Genomic DNA, 13,457 nt, shown 5'->3' with positions numbered 1-13,457 from the left:
AAATCCTCTACTACATTATAGCTAATATCAGTGTTGGTCAGCCATGAGGTGTCTGGGCACTAGGGCTGTAATAGAATAAGTGTTTAAACGGTCAACCAATAAGCATGAGCTGTCACCAACACAGCAGCTCCTGGCTGGCTGCCACCCCACATGGCCGGTTCTGTATCAGAGGCGACAGAGTGGGTGGCAGATGGCTCCCCAGGAGCTGGGCTGCAGGTGGGAGCTGGTGTGCACAGGCAGCTGGCTTAAAAGTGTATTCTGCAGAGCTCACAGCGCAGCCAGCTCAAATGAAGGCCGGCAGCGGGAAGCCAGCTCCTGGTGCCCACTGGCTGCCGGTCCTGCGCCTGGGGAGCTGGCTGTGCTGTGGGCTCTTCAGCATTAGCTTTATACTGCAGAGCCTGCTGCATGTAATGTATCAGCCCTTAGATTTTCAGCAGTGACATGGTTACGTAACCGCTTTTTAACAGCCCTACTGAGCACCCCATTGTAGGAAGCATCTTGCAAGCATTCATAAAATCCAGACAGATGTGTAATTTAAGTTGTGTGTCCCATATAACACACAGGACAACTGAGGCAATAGGCACTCAGGATTTATGGAAATTAAGCCATAAATGACTTCCCTGCAGTGAATAAGGGTGATAAGCAAGGAACAGACCTAAAAGTCTGCATTCAACTTATTGCTTTATAAACATGATTTTTCTCTCTCTCACGTACACATGCTCACCCCACCGTTTATTTGAGATTTAAAAGAGAAAGATCAGGGTGAAGTTAATAAATGTATTTGTAATGGATATGGTAATACAAAATTTCCATATCCCTGTTCTTCATAATATCTGAATTACTGAAAGTTTTCAAGTTCACCTTTCATGACTAGTGCTCTGTTGTGTGAGGTTTTTTTTCTCCTGTATTTAATTAAATTTGTAAGCCTAGTCAGACTAGTTTCATTTTTATTTTGTTTTTTCTAGTCAGTTTCTCTGGCTCTGGATACTAGCAAAACGGTTGCAATATTTGGACTGCAAACACTTCATGGGTTGTGTTTAAAATAAAATACTGCTTATGTAGAATTTAAGAAAATACATGTATCTTCAAGATATTCCTGCCAATAAACAAAATCCAAATGTGGGGTACAAACATTTCATTCAGACCCCTTTAATATAATAAACCACAAAAAAAAAGGCAATTGTATTTCATAACTTTAGTTGCAACTGCCAAAGAGCTAGACCCATGTGGACATGAGAAATGTCACTGTCTACCAGGCTTGATCAATGAGGGAATTTACTCAACTGGCAATAACCAACAGCAATCCCAACCGTTTTATCTGACAAGAGGATATTACAACATTTGTGCTGGGCTGTGCTAAGGAACAGCTCTAAACATCTACGTTTCAGGGTTCAGATCATTTGCTAATTAATAGGGAAGTTGTCAAGATACTTAACCGTTATAAATTTGTTATAAGTCTTATGTGCTTTTTTAAAAGATTGCTCTAGTGTTTGAAACTAACATCAGCCTCTTGCTCAGTTTTTATTTTTCTCTATACTACATTGATACACTGATTTTTTTACTGGAGGGTTGTTTAAACTGGTGTCAGACTCTAGGAAATATCCTACCCATCTGCTGTGTTATTCCAATCTGCAAGGCAACTGGAGATATTGAGGGAAAGTTTTCATTTATGAGAACAATGATGTTTCTAGCTCTTATTAGGACTTGTCTATACTTATCCGGAGATGGATAATCCGGAGATCTTCTGGGGTTTACTTTAGTGGATCTAGTAAGGCTGATGGTACTCCCATCGATCCTCAGACTCCATGGGGGCGCAACGAGTAAGGGAAGTTGATGGGAGAAACTCTCCCATCGACCTCCGGTAACGGGGATGTCATGGTAAGTCAAGCTAAGGTACACTGACTACAGCTATGCCATTCACATAACTGTAGATATGTATCTTAGTTTGTCTGTTTCTCCCAATGTAGACCTGGCCTTAGAGTTGTGAGAAACTCCAGATGTGAGTTGATGCAGTGCTCTTTGCCCGAGTTTGCTGACAGCCTGAAACAATAGCTATCAAGGAAGAGTCATAGAAGCTTACTTTCTCTTTATGAAAATTGACATCATCACATATCCACCTCACTCCAGGAGCTGGGCCTTATTTAGGTCAGTTGATGTTAACTCTAGAGCTTAATGACACGTGTGATGGATAGGAGTGCTGGCCAGCACCCAGTGACTAAAGCGTTAAGCTTAGGTAGCTAAGGGGTGTCGGGAGTTTTTTTTAAGCAGAAGCTTATAGAGGCAAGGCATTTAAGGTCTCTTGCAGGCCCCCACCTTCTGCACTCGGAGTGCAAGGAGGGGAACAGCCCTGACAACACGGTATTAAACATGCACATGATTCATCATTTAAACTGCTGGTGGGAACAGCAGAATCATCAAGCTCATACATTTATCCACAGCCAATGGATGCAGGGCAGCTGCTAGCTGCCAGCTACGGGCCACTTCAGTTCCTATCAGTTTTTTTTTTTTTTTTTAATCCTGCTCTAAAGGGTGGCACCAGGGGCGGACTGGCCCAGCAGGACACCGGGAATTCCCCGGTGGGCTGTGTCATGGCTCCTTCCCCACTCTGGCATGATAAATGCAGAAGTGGGGGCCAGCAAATGTACCCCAAAGCCTTATCTACCAGGCTTTGGTATAAAACTTCCCCCAAGATCTTAAAAACCTAGATCTTGGGAATAAAACTTCCGCTGCCACCACCCAAATGTTGCTAAAGAAACCAGGGGAAAGATCATTTGGGAAATCTTCCCCCTAAAACAAAAATCAGGGCACACCATTAACCACTGCCAGGTTAATAAAAGAAAAGAAAGAACTTTTATTATTACAACAATATTCTAGTTGCAAGTATAATGACTAGAGAGGAAGGTAACAAAATATACTCATGGAGAAACTCCATGGGCCTAGAACTTAGTTACAAAGAAAAGCCAAAACATCTTTCAAGCAGTGCCAGATCTCAGATCCCATACCCAATCCATAACACAATAAAACCTAACGAAACTACCTAAACTTTACCCTACTTACAGAAAATGAAGAATGATGTCTTGGAGAGAGAGAGAGAGAGAGACATGCTTACAGAGAACTCTCTGAGAGACAAAAAGGAGAAGAGAAAAAAACCCAAATTCCTTTGTCCTAGTTTGAAAAGTCCCACCTACATTCTTATTGGTCACTCCACCTGGCTAGGTGTAGTTAACCCCTTAATCCCCCGGCTGCTGGCTAACCCTCATAATCATGACAGGCTGTCCACTGAAGGGCTGGCCAAAGGGCCAGCTGGCGGCTACTGGAGGAGGAGGGGATTGTGACGGGGCACCGCAGCCCCACACTTTAAATTCCCCGGCGCCGCATGCCAGCCATCTATGGGGCACAGTGGGGCCAGGGAGCACATGTGCAGCGTGCTCAAACGCTGCGCAACAGGTGAGAGGGGGAGACGCCTGGGTGTGACGTGCCGTCATGGCCCAGGACTTTAAAAGCGCTCGGCCCAGAGTTGCACCGCACAGCCCAGCTCAAGGCCTGGCACGTGGTCTGGAGCCTCGGAAGCAGCTGGGGCCCGATCACAGACTCCAGCGCCGCAAACTGGAAGACAGAAGGTAGGGGAGGGGAGGGGAGGGGGGGGGAGGGGGGGGGGGGAAATAGGAGGAAGAGGTGGGAGAGGAAGGGGCTTGTGCTGAGGGGAAGAGGGCAGGTCAGAAGAAGAAAGGGGAAAGGCACCAAGGGACAGGGTGGAAGAGACACAAATGCCAGGGGGCCAAGAGAAGACAATGAAGAAAAGGGCAGGAGGGGAGGTGTCAGTGGGAGGGGGGAAAGGGTGATGCTGCGAGAGGAAAGGGGAAGGGCATTGGGGGCTAGAGTGGGACATGCTGGGATAAGGATTGAAAGAAGGGGTGGGCATGAGGAAGGTAGGGATGGAGCAAGTCATGTGTGAGGGCACAGAGGCATGAGGGAAAAGGGGGGCAGAGGGTGGTGAGGGGGTGGGCATCAGGGAAAAGAGGGCAAAAGGGGTAGGGGCAGTGAGGGAAGGGGGAGGCACCAGGAGGGTGCAGGGCTAAGGGAGGGTGCAGGTGCCAGGGGATTCTGGGGGTGAAGCAGAAGGGCAGACACCTGCAGGGGAGGGATCAGCACCAGAGGAGAGAGGCAGGGCAGGTGTGTAGAGGGAGGTGTTAGGAGAGGTGATGAGGAGGGGTAGCTCACACAATCAGAGTGGGGCTACTGGAGGAGTGGGCACAGGGAGGAGAGAAGGGCTGGTGGAAAGGGGGCAGGTCTCAGGAGGGCTGAGGGCAGTGAGAAGGGCAGGAGTCCGAGTCAGGACAGCAGAGGAGGGTGAGGTGTTGGGGGGCAGCAGGCACCAGGGGAGCTGATGGAGCAAGGGGAGGAGACATGGCAGCAGAGGGGAAAGGTAGAGGTTTATAAGATATTAATAACTTGGGTGCCACAGTGGCACATCCAAACAAGCTCCATGAACTCAGTTCTGGTGCAAAATTCATTCTGCTCATGGGAGGAAACTCTTAGAGGGAACACTAGCTCCAGCCTCTCTGCCCCCAAGTTAATGTCACACACCGTGGGATAATGCAATTGCAGGATAGTTGCATGAGGGGGGATTGGCGGGGACCAAACTAATCCCTATTGGTAGGAGGATGGTAGGAAAAGTCCGTAGAGGGGTCACATGACACCTTTTACTTCTGGTCATGTGCCCATCTTGCCCCGAGAGTGTGTCATCCAGAGGCCTGGCTAATAGGAGTCAGGGGATGTGGCTAATGGGGGTCAAAGAGTAAATTAAAAAAAAAGTTCTTTGATGTGAAAAAGTGGGCCATTCTCAACCCATTTCCTGGGCCTATTTTGATTGCCAGTCCGCCCTGGGTGGCACCCCAGAGCACTGTCCTATTCCTCCTCCCTCGTCTAGCTTTTATAATGCCCCACTCCCGTCCTGGGTTAAACATGAAGAATGGGGAGAACTTCCACTGGGTGTTCTACCCTCCGGTGGTCACAAGGAAACAGTAATTGTTGGTCTCCTTCTCTGATCCCCCTCCCCCCGTTGCAGTGCAGTAAGGAGGCAGAAGGAGCACTCGGGGAGAAGGGGAGCAGGGTGGAGCTGATCAGGGGGCCTAGAGAGAAAAAAGAAACTCTACTCCACACAATCTCAGCCCTGCTCTGGCCCAGGAAGGAAAGGGAGAAAGTGGATCAGGAGCAGAGGGGGAATTCTAGCTCAACCCTCTTAAAGTTAAATCACCCCCCTCCGATCCCAGGACAGAAGAAGAGGGAGGAGGAAGACAGGGGGTGGAGGGGAGAGTAAGAGAAAAGCAGAGAAAGGTACATCTAGGGCAGGGGATGCCCTGCATGAGTGGTGCTAATTGCAACAGCTAACTATCCTAGCACAGGAGCAAATCTGGCCCTTTAGGGAGGCGATGTCAAGGGAAGCTGCTCTGGCTTATATTGGGGCTGAAAGTGGCTTTAAAAAAGTAAAAGAGTTCTCTCACTACAAAGGCAACTTCTACTCTCTTGGTATTCACACTGCTCATCAAATGCTACAAATGAGCCACATCCACCCTGACTTAATTGCCTTCATTTAACCGTGGTTCTAGACTTGACAAGTGACTTCCTCTCTCTTATATACTGTACATACCCCTGCCTCTACAGACTAATATGGCTACCCCCCGAGACTTATAAATGTTTTGCTACTGCTAAAGATGGATTAAAAACCTGGATCTTGATTCCAGATCCCATCAGATTTTTTTTGATGGGATGGGGAGATAAATGAGAAGTAACAGTTTATATCTGAATCCTCCACCCTACCAATCAATAAATGAACAAACCATGCGAGGATTGTTTTCCCAGGCACGCCGGATGGTATTGCGGATAATTGACTAGTTGATGGAATTTCCATCAACTACTCAACTAGGCACTTCCGCATTCCTCCTTTGAAATGTACAAGAGCCCCCAGTGGGCCGCGGAGAATGGAGTGCATGCAGTGCAGAATGGAGCCCGGGATCAGCGGGAGACAGTCCCCCGCTGACTCCGGGCTCAATGGCTTTGAAATGCACAACAGCTGCCACTGGGGACTCTTGTGCATTTCAAAGGAGGAATGCAGAACTCCGTGCCCAGGACAGCGGGAAGTCCCACTGACTCCAGGCTGCATGAGAGTGCCTGCTTTGAAATGCACAAGAGCCCCAGTGGCAGCTGTTGTGCATTTCAAAGCCATAGAGCCCGGGGTCAGCGGGGGACTGTCTCCCGCTGACCCCAGGCTCCATTCTGAACTGGCATGCTGTGCGGAGCCGGGATCAGTTGGTGACTCCTCAGCTGACCCCGGGGTCCATGGCTGCCCCTTTGAAATGCAGAGGCAACGTTTCAAAGGGGCAGCGGCTGAACAGCTGATCTGCCGCCTCCGCATTTCAAAAGGGCAGTCATGGAGCCCGGCGTCACCTGGGAAGTCCCCAGCTGACTCTGGGTCCACACCCAGAGCCCAGCGTCAGCTGGGAACTCCTCAGCTGACCCCGGGTTCTGGGGAAATGCCACTCGAAACCGGGGTTAGCTGGGAAGTCCCCAGCTGACCCCAGGCTCCATGGCACTTCTGTGTTTTAAAGGGGCAGAGCTGCACAGCTGAGCCACAAATCAGCTGTGCCATGGCTGCCCCTTTGAAACGCTGGCTTGGGGGCTCAAAGTGGCAGCACCGCACAGCTGATCCCTGGCTCAGCTGTGCGGTGCTGCCGCTTTGAAGTACCCCTTGCCCCCCACCCCTTTTCTGCCTCTCTCATAGAGGCAGCAAGGGGGAGGGGGAGAAATAAACTAGTCGACAGACTATCCAATAAGCAAATGCTTAACGTATAGTTGACTAGTCCTTAACATCCCTAATTTGGATGCCATTGAATAAAAGTTCCAGTGTTGATTCAGCCTGAATCCCAATCAGCCTGATGCCAACACCTGCTGCAAACCCAGTCAATGAGGTTGCTCATGTGAAAACAGGAGACAGGATCAAACCTGAAAAGCCATCACTGGGCACTCTACCATGCAGGTCCCTAGCTTTGTGACCTCCCACCATACAGCCTTGGAAAATACTGTAACTTGACCCTCTCCATAACACAAGGACACCCTGAAAAGTTCAGCAGCAGATGATAATTGCTGCAGGAACATTTTAAAGGGAAAAGAAAACTTGTCTCAAAGAGGTTAAAGCATGAAAATAATTCTCATATTAGGGTTTGTACATAGACCTATTTTCAGCTAGGTAATTTGTGATCTAGGATACCCAACCATAGTCCTTTTGAAATACAACTATTTTTCTTTTTAAGGGAAAGACCAGACGTTAAGGTCTTATCACAAAACCACTGCTAAATCCAGACCCACACAGGAAATTATACTTCCTGCAGCACAAGATGATTAAGGAGTTCCTTAACCAGAAATAACTGACAGTGGTGCTAGGTTCCTCCATCCAGTGTATCCGTTAGTCCACAAGTTGATGTAGCAATATCTGTGGTGGCCAGAGAAGAGGGGCAGACCTGAGGCACCCAGCACCCTACTGGGACACTTGCCCAAGGAGCGAAGTCATTTGCAAATGAAAGGCAAATGGTTCCACTGTTTAAAATCTTGTTGTTACAAAGAAGAAATAAAATATCTTTTAAGTAAAACCCTGCGAAAATCTGAAACTGCAAGGCTGTTTCCCAAGAGGGTTTATTGCTCTGGTTCATTATTATAGAGTTGCTCATGAGCAGAGCTTGACAAACGGTGGCGAAAGTCGCTCGCCAGCCCCGCACTGCACAAGAGCCATATTGCGCATGCGCGCACCTCTGGGAAATGGGGTGCACGTCTGAAATCTACTCCCCTCAGGCGAGTAGATTCTACAGTTTGTCAAGCCCCGCTCATGAGTATCAGGCCACTCACACGGGCTTGCTATTGTAGCAGCGTTGCCAGTTCTCGTGATTTTATCATGAGTCTCATGATGCTTATTATCTTCCTTAAAGACCCAGCCCCTGGAGTCAGGTGGATGTGCGAAGTTCTCAGTCTGCATTCTTAAAGAGAAAGCACGTGTCTAGCCCTTGTAGCTGGGGAGCAAAGCTTCAAAATGTGACCCCAGTGCACCTTAAAGGCCCTAAAATCATATGGAAAATACAAAACAAATCTAATGTGTCTATGTAATCTCAAGATTTTAATGCCAATCTTATGTTAAGTGAGCCTGACTCGTGATTTTTGAATGTGTGGGGTTGGCAATATTAGGTGCCCACTGATTGTGGGGGATGCACTCTGGTTGCTTTTGAGGGCCGGCACTGCCTTTAATTCAAAACAGCAGGGAGGGATTTGCTTTGGAAAATAACATGCTTGCAAAACAGTCACATTTCTAGCTGCAGGAAATAACTGTACCACAGTGGGACAGTGTAGAAAACCAGGAGAGATTAATGGACCCCTCTCTATTTTGGGATCAGAGCCATACGTACCATAGCTGCTGAGGTTGACGTGAAGCCCAAGAATACACATGGCTCAGTGTAGCTAAGCTGGAGAAAAGGGGGCTTTAGCATCAGTATAAGGACCCCCCCATGAATACACTGGTACAGAGGTCCTGCAGGTCAGATGCAGAGCCAGCTCTGGAGGCTCAATTGGCCAGAGCCCCTTCCCCAACACAGGGCCAGCCAGAGGGGTGTGCGGGGATTGGCTGGAGTTGTGGGCAAAGCAGATCGGCTCTCCAGCAGCATAGTGCTCCTGAGGCAGGGTGTACATGTGGGCATAGTTTTTCATTGCTACCAGTACCTTTGAAGGCAACAGCAGCAAAAGCCATTGAAGCAATTGCAATTTAGACCCTATCCTGCACTGAGTCCTGCAGTGCCACCCAGAAATCCCCAAATCACTAGTGCAGGCTCTGGCTCAGGACACCCCCCTTCCACAGACACCTGCAACACCCGGCCTAGTGTGGTAACAGGGCACATACGGTGTGTTCTTAAAGACGGTTGTCGACATGCTGGTGGAGGGGGGGTCTTAGAGCCGCCCTGAGCTGCCAGTGGACAGCAGTTAGATTGCAACATTTTGCGTCTCTCTCCTGGTTTTGTTTTCACAAGCAATTACACCATCCTCAGACTAGTCCCTTGCTCAACATTCATGGCTGAAGCCAGGACCAATTCAGATTTTACAAGCACACAGCCCACAGGAAGCCTCTTAACCCAGAAAACTTCTGTTTGCTTTACACTTTAATTCCCAAGAAGAAAATGAGATGGGCTGCCCAGCTGGGACAGTCATGCATCCGAGTCCCACCTGCAGCCATGCTTTCGGCAGAGTTTTAAACCCCCAGTGAATGGGCAGTGCGTAGACACAAGTGGCTCAGCTAGACCTCGCTCACTGTCCCACCAGGACAGGAGCTTTGAAGTCACACAGCTGCCAATTGACCGTCATGTGTTCGGTCTCCTGGAGACGGGGTTGGAGTTGCAACATCAGAGGCAAGTGGCAGGATTTAGCAACTCACACGATGGCAGATTGAGAGAGAATCAACAGGACACAGGCCTTGTAGTCAGACAGAATGGGGGAGCAACAATACAGAGCAATAGGTGATGGCACCAAGCACTGAAACACTGCCAGTCGTTCTATTGACAGCAGAAGTCACTGAATCGAAGTTTACTTTACAGGGGTTCCACTGTGTATCTTTTAACAATGATTCCAAACCTGCAACACCCCCTGCTTCTCTGACCTCGAGTCTGCCTCCCGCATTCCCAACAGTGGCTCAAAGGAAGCTTCCTAGCTCCTGAGCTACAGCACCCTCCTGCCCCCCCACTCTCCTACTCTTGGAATCAACTCCTGCCAACAGCTCAGTTCATGTACTTCAATGCTGCCCTACCAGCCCCCAGCCTTTCCAGTCCTGAACTCCCCTACAGACAATTCCCCCCACACAATCCAAAGCAGACACAGACCTACGCTGAACTCTCAAGTGGCTTCTTATTGAACACTGGGTAAAATACACGGACTGAGCCTTGAACTGGTAACCAAATACATGACTAGAGGAGAAGAAATCCTCTGGTTTTTATACAAATCTGTTTCTTCCATTCAGTTTGGGATGAACCATGAATTAGAGGAGGGGGCAGGTGGGGAATAGTATTTCTGACCATTTATTGTTACCTTGGCTTCATTTCAGGAGACTGAGTGGAAGAAAAAGGCCTCACAGTTCTGCTGGGTCTCTTATAGTGGCTCAGTTCCCGGGCAGGAAGTACCTTTGCTGTATGGCCTCTGGTCTCTAGGGGATTGAGGACGAGGATGGAGCCAAAAGGTAACGGAATAGTTGTGACAGAGTGGAAAAATAGGGTAGATTAATGGACCCCCTCTCTATTTTGGGATCACAGACACAAATACCATGGATACTCCATCATGGAGACCACTCCAAGACCATAACGTTTTCTCCAGTTCTGACTTCACAGCCCATTAGTGGCTTTTCCAGATTCCACATCCAGCCCATTTTGCACACACAAATCCCTGAAAGGTTTCGCACACCCACAGTTGTTTCTATATGCAGGGATATGGTTTAGCCAGCTAGATCCAGTTCCTAGAGAGAAGAAACCCCCACACTCCTGCACTTCCTCACTGCATTTCTCAGACAACTTGGAAGTCAATGAGGAAGAGAGGTGAAAGGTGAGGATGGGACCAAGATAAAAGTTGGGATCCAGTGCCAAACTTTTCTAAGGTGCAGGGGCAGAAGGGGATGGTACTTTAATTGATTACAAAGTTTATGGCCTTTTCTTCCCCAGAGACTGGGAAGAGGGGACAGAAGAGACACAGCAGGTGTGGGGCTGGGGAAAGATGAGGAGGAGCAGAGAAAACACTTGTCAAAAAAACAAAGCTAATCCATCCCCACCATGTGATCAGAGACTAGAAATAAATACAGGTATTTTTTTAGAGCTTTCTGTGCTACTGCTGCTTTCAATCTTCTCTGTAGAGCTTTCAAAACAATAAACCAATCAACCCTCATTGCAATTTCTACTAATATTTCACTGAACACAGAAGCTGTTATTCTGCAGCAGTTTGATAGCAATAATTGTTCTGAGGATCAGTGTTTCACTTCACTCTTTTTGGAAAGGAGAAGGAAATCAATTTAACCAAGAAATTTCTAGGCTTATTAATCAATGGACTCAGCAGAGGTATTAACAGGAGGCTGATATCTAAGGGAATGCTTTGAAAAATTAGCTGGTTTAACGCTGGCCATCAAGTACCAGCAATGCCCTTCTGCCATGTATATTGGCCAAATTGGACAGTCTCTAGGAGAAAGGATTAATGGACACAAATCAGATATTCAAAAGGGTAACACAGAAACCTGCTGGGGAACATTTTAACCTGCCTGGATACCATTAATGGATCTCAAAGTTACCGTATTATTGCAAGTCAATTTTAAAAAAAACAGCTTGAAAGGGAGGCTGCAGAACTTTATTTCATTTACAAATTTGATATCTGCAACAAAGGTTTAAACAGAGACCTTGCATGGATGACTGCTACATTCCATATCCTAATGACATAAAAAAAACCAAGCACTTAGTACCCACTCTATCAGTTTCACTTAGCATGGACACTAATTGTATTTTTTTCCCCTTTTTTCCTTCTCTTTCCCTATTTATTTGGAAACTGGGCCTCTTAACTCCATTCATCTGAAGAAGTGGGTTGTGCCCACAAAAGCTCATGATACCATCTACATTTTGTGTTAGTCTCTAAGGTGCTGCAAGACTATTAGTTATTTAAATTTTTTAATAATGTCAGTCACAGAAAAGGCTGGCCTCTCCAAAGCTGCTGAACAGAGCCCGGTATAGCAAAGTCTCGTTGAAATATTCTCAATGAAATAATGAGAGAACCCTTGAATAATCTAAATGAGAAGTTTAAAGATGAATAAAGAAATGAAATTATTTCCATGGCATATAATTAACCTGTGGAACTCACTGGTACAAGACGTAACTGAGTGAAATTATTTAGTAAGTTAAAAAAAGGATTCCATTTTTTATGTGACAAAGAACAACTTACACAGTGAGACTAAGAAAAAGACATTAAGAGAGTTATCAATCCCCATGCTTCCTGGCAGAAGCTGATCACTAGCTTGGTCAGTAAGAAATCTTCCACCCTCTTCCCTCCTTGTTGCACAGTCCCATCATTGAAGCTGTACAGCATCTTTTTGAAGTAAGAGGGGATTTTTTTTCCTGCTGATAATTCTGACTGACCCCAGAGAAGGGTTTTACATCATCTTTTATTTCTGTATTTTTCCTTCCTCAGAAGTACCAAGGGCAGTTTCTGCAGAGTGGGCAAACTGTTACAGGCACAAGAGGTCTGTTGGGCTCTGGTATCACCCTGTAACTAAGTAACATCAGCTGCAGGATATCAAACTAGATATATTAGATAAATGTCTTAGTCTGGCAATTCTTGCAAGCTCTGTGGAATACGTAGGAAGCAATGAGTGTTTATTAACAATAAACAGGAGAGGCTCACTGGAATAACTACCCATGTTTAAGTTCTCTTCTTTCATCTCTGGAACCACCACATTGGCGTGGACTCAGTGACAAGATTCCATCAGCACACCAGGATTTGGCTGCGTGCACAGGAGAGAATGAGTGAGAGAGAGGGGCTGGGCTGTACCCGCAGCATGAACAGCAGTCTGGAACCAACCAACAGGAACTGAAACAGCGAGTGCAATGCCGCAGTGAACACATATGGGATGGGGGTTTAGACAGATGTCCCCATGCAGGATCTGGAATCCCTCACTGCTCAGGGCAAGCCAGGGGCACACAAAGAAAATACTGGACCACAGACAAGAGAAAAACATCCACATCCTCTGTCCAACATGCACGAGCAGGCAATGCATAGCAAGCCGGGAAAAGTTCTTTGAGGGCCTGCTGCCAGGACCTACTGTTCAACTGAGGAGGAGCTAGGAGGTTTCAGAGCTGAAACAAAGAGATGGCAAACAGCCCTCCAATGGCGCCATGTCCCCCCAGCTCTCTCAGCATCTGTTTTACAGAGCAGATTCATGTGCTCCAGGGAAGCGATCCAAGGGGAGGGAAAGAGGTTGACGGTTCTCCAGAAACCCAGGCCAATACCAGTGAGCAGCAGGAGATGACATCATGGCTGTCAGCAATAACAGGCTTTCCCTGCACTGCAGTGCTGCTGAAGAGACGAGACAGCAGCAGCATCAGAGAGACAGATTCTCTGGGAATCAATAGCATAATATCTAAAGGGAGCCCTGTGAGCATTTGCCAGCCAGTAGTCAGGAGAGGGAGGGCTAAATAAGCGATAAGAATAATTGTAATGAATGGGCTGGTGACCCACTACCCTGTATGGGACAGAATGGGAACTGCTCAGCTCCGTGACATTGGTCCTACACTGCTAACAGCTAAGAGAGATTCTCCTCAAGGAGCATTTTTGTAATGGGAAGATCTGAGTTCTGTCACCGAGGAAGCTGTGAATTTTGGAGAGCCCGAGGTAGGCAGTCCATTTGC

The 13,457-nt window shown here is 47.4% G+C and overlaps 1 protein-coding gene across 2 annotated transcripts in view; it reads right to left on the bottom strand.

Annotated features, from left to right (window-relative positions):
- The window catches only part of CHST13 (carbohydrate sulfotransferase 13), an 86,510-nt gene that overhangs the window by 22,687 nt on the left and 50,366 nt on the right, over positions 1-13,457 (bottom strand). The window lies entirely within an intron of this gene.

The sequence above is a fragment of the Pelodiscus sinensis genome, chromosome 11 (genome assembly GCF_052426305.1).
Source record: "Pelodiscus sinensis isolate ZL-2025 chromosome 11, ASM5242630v1, whole genome shotgun sequence".
NCBI classification, from domain to species: Eukaryota; Metazoa; Chordata; order Testudines; family Trionychidae; genus Pelodiscus; species Pelodiscus sinensis.
Note: the sequence above shows the minus strand (reverse complement) of the source record. Positions and strands in the feature narration are given on the sequence as shown.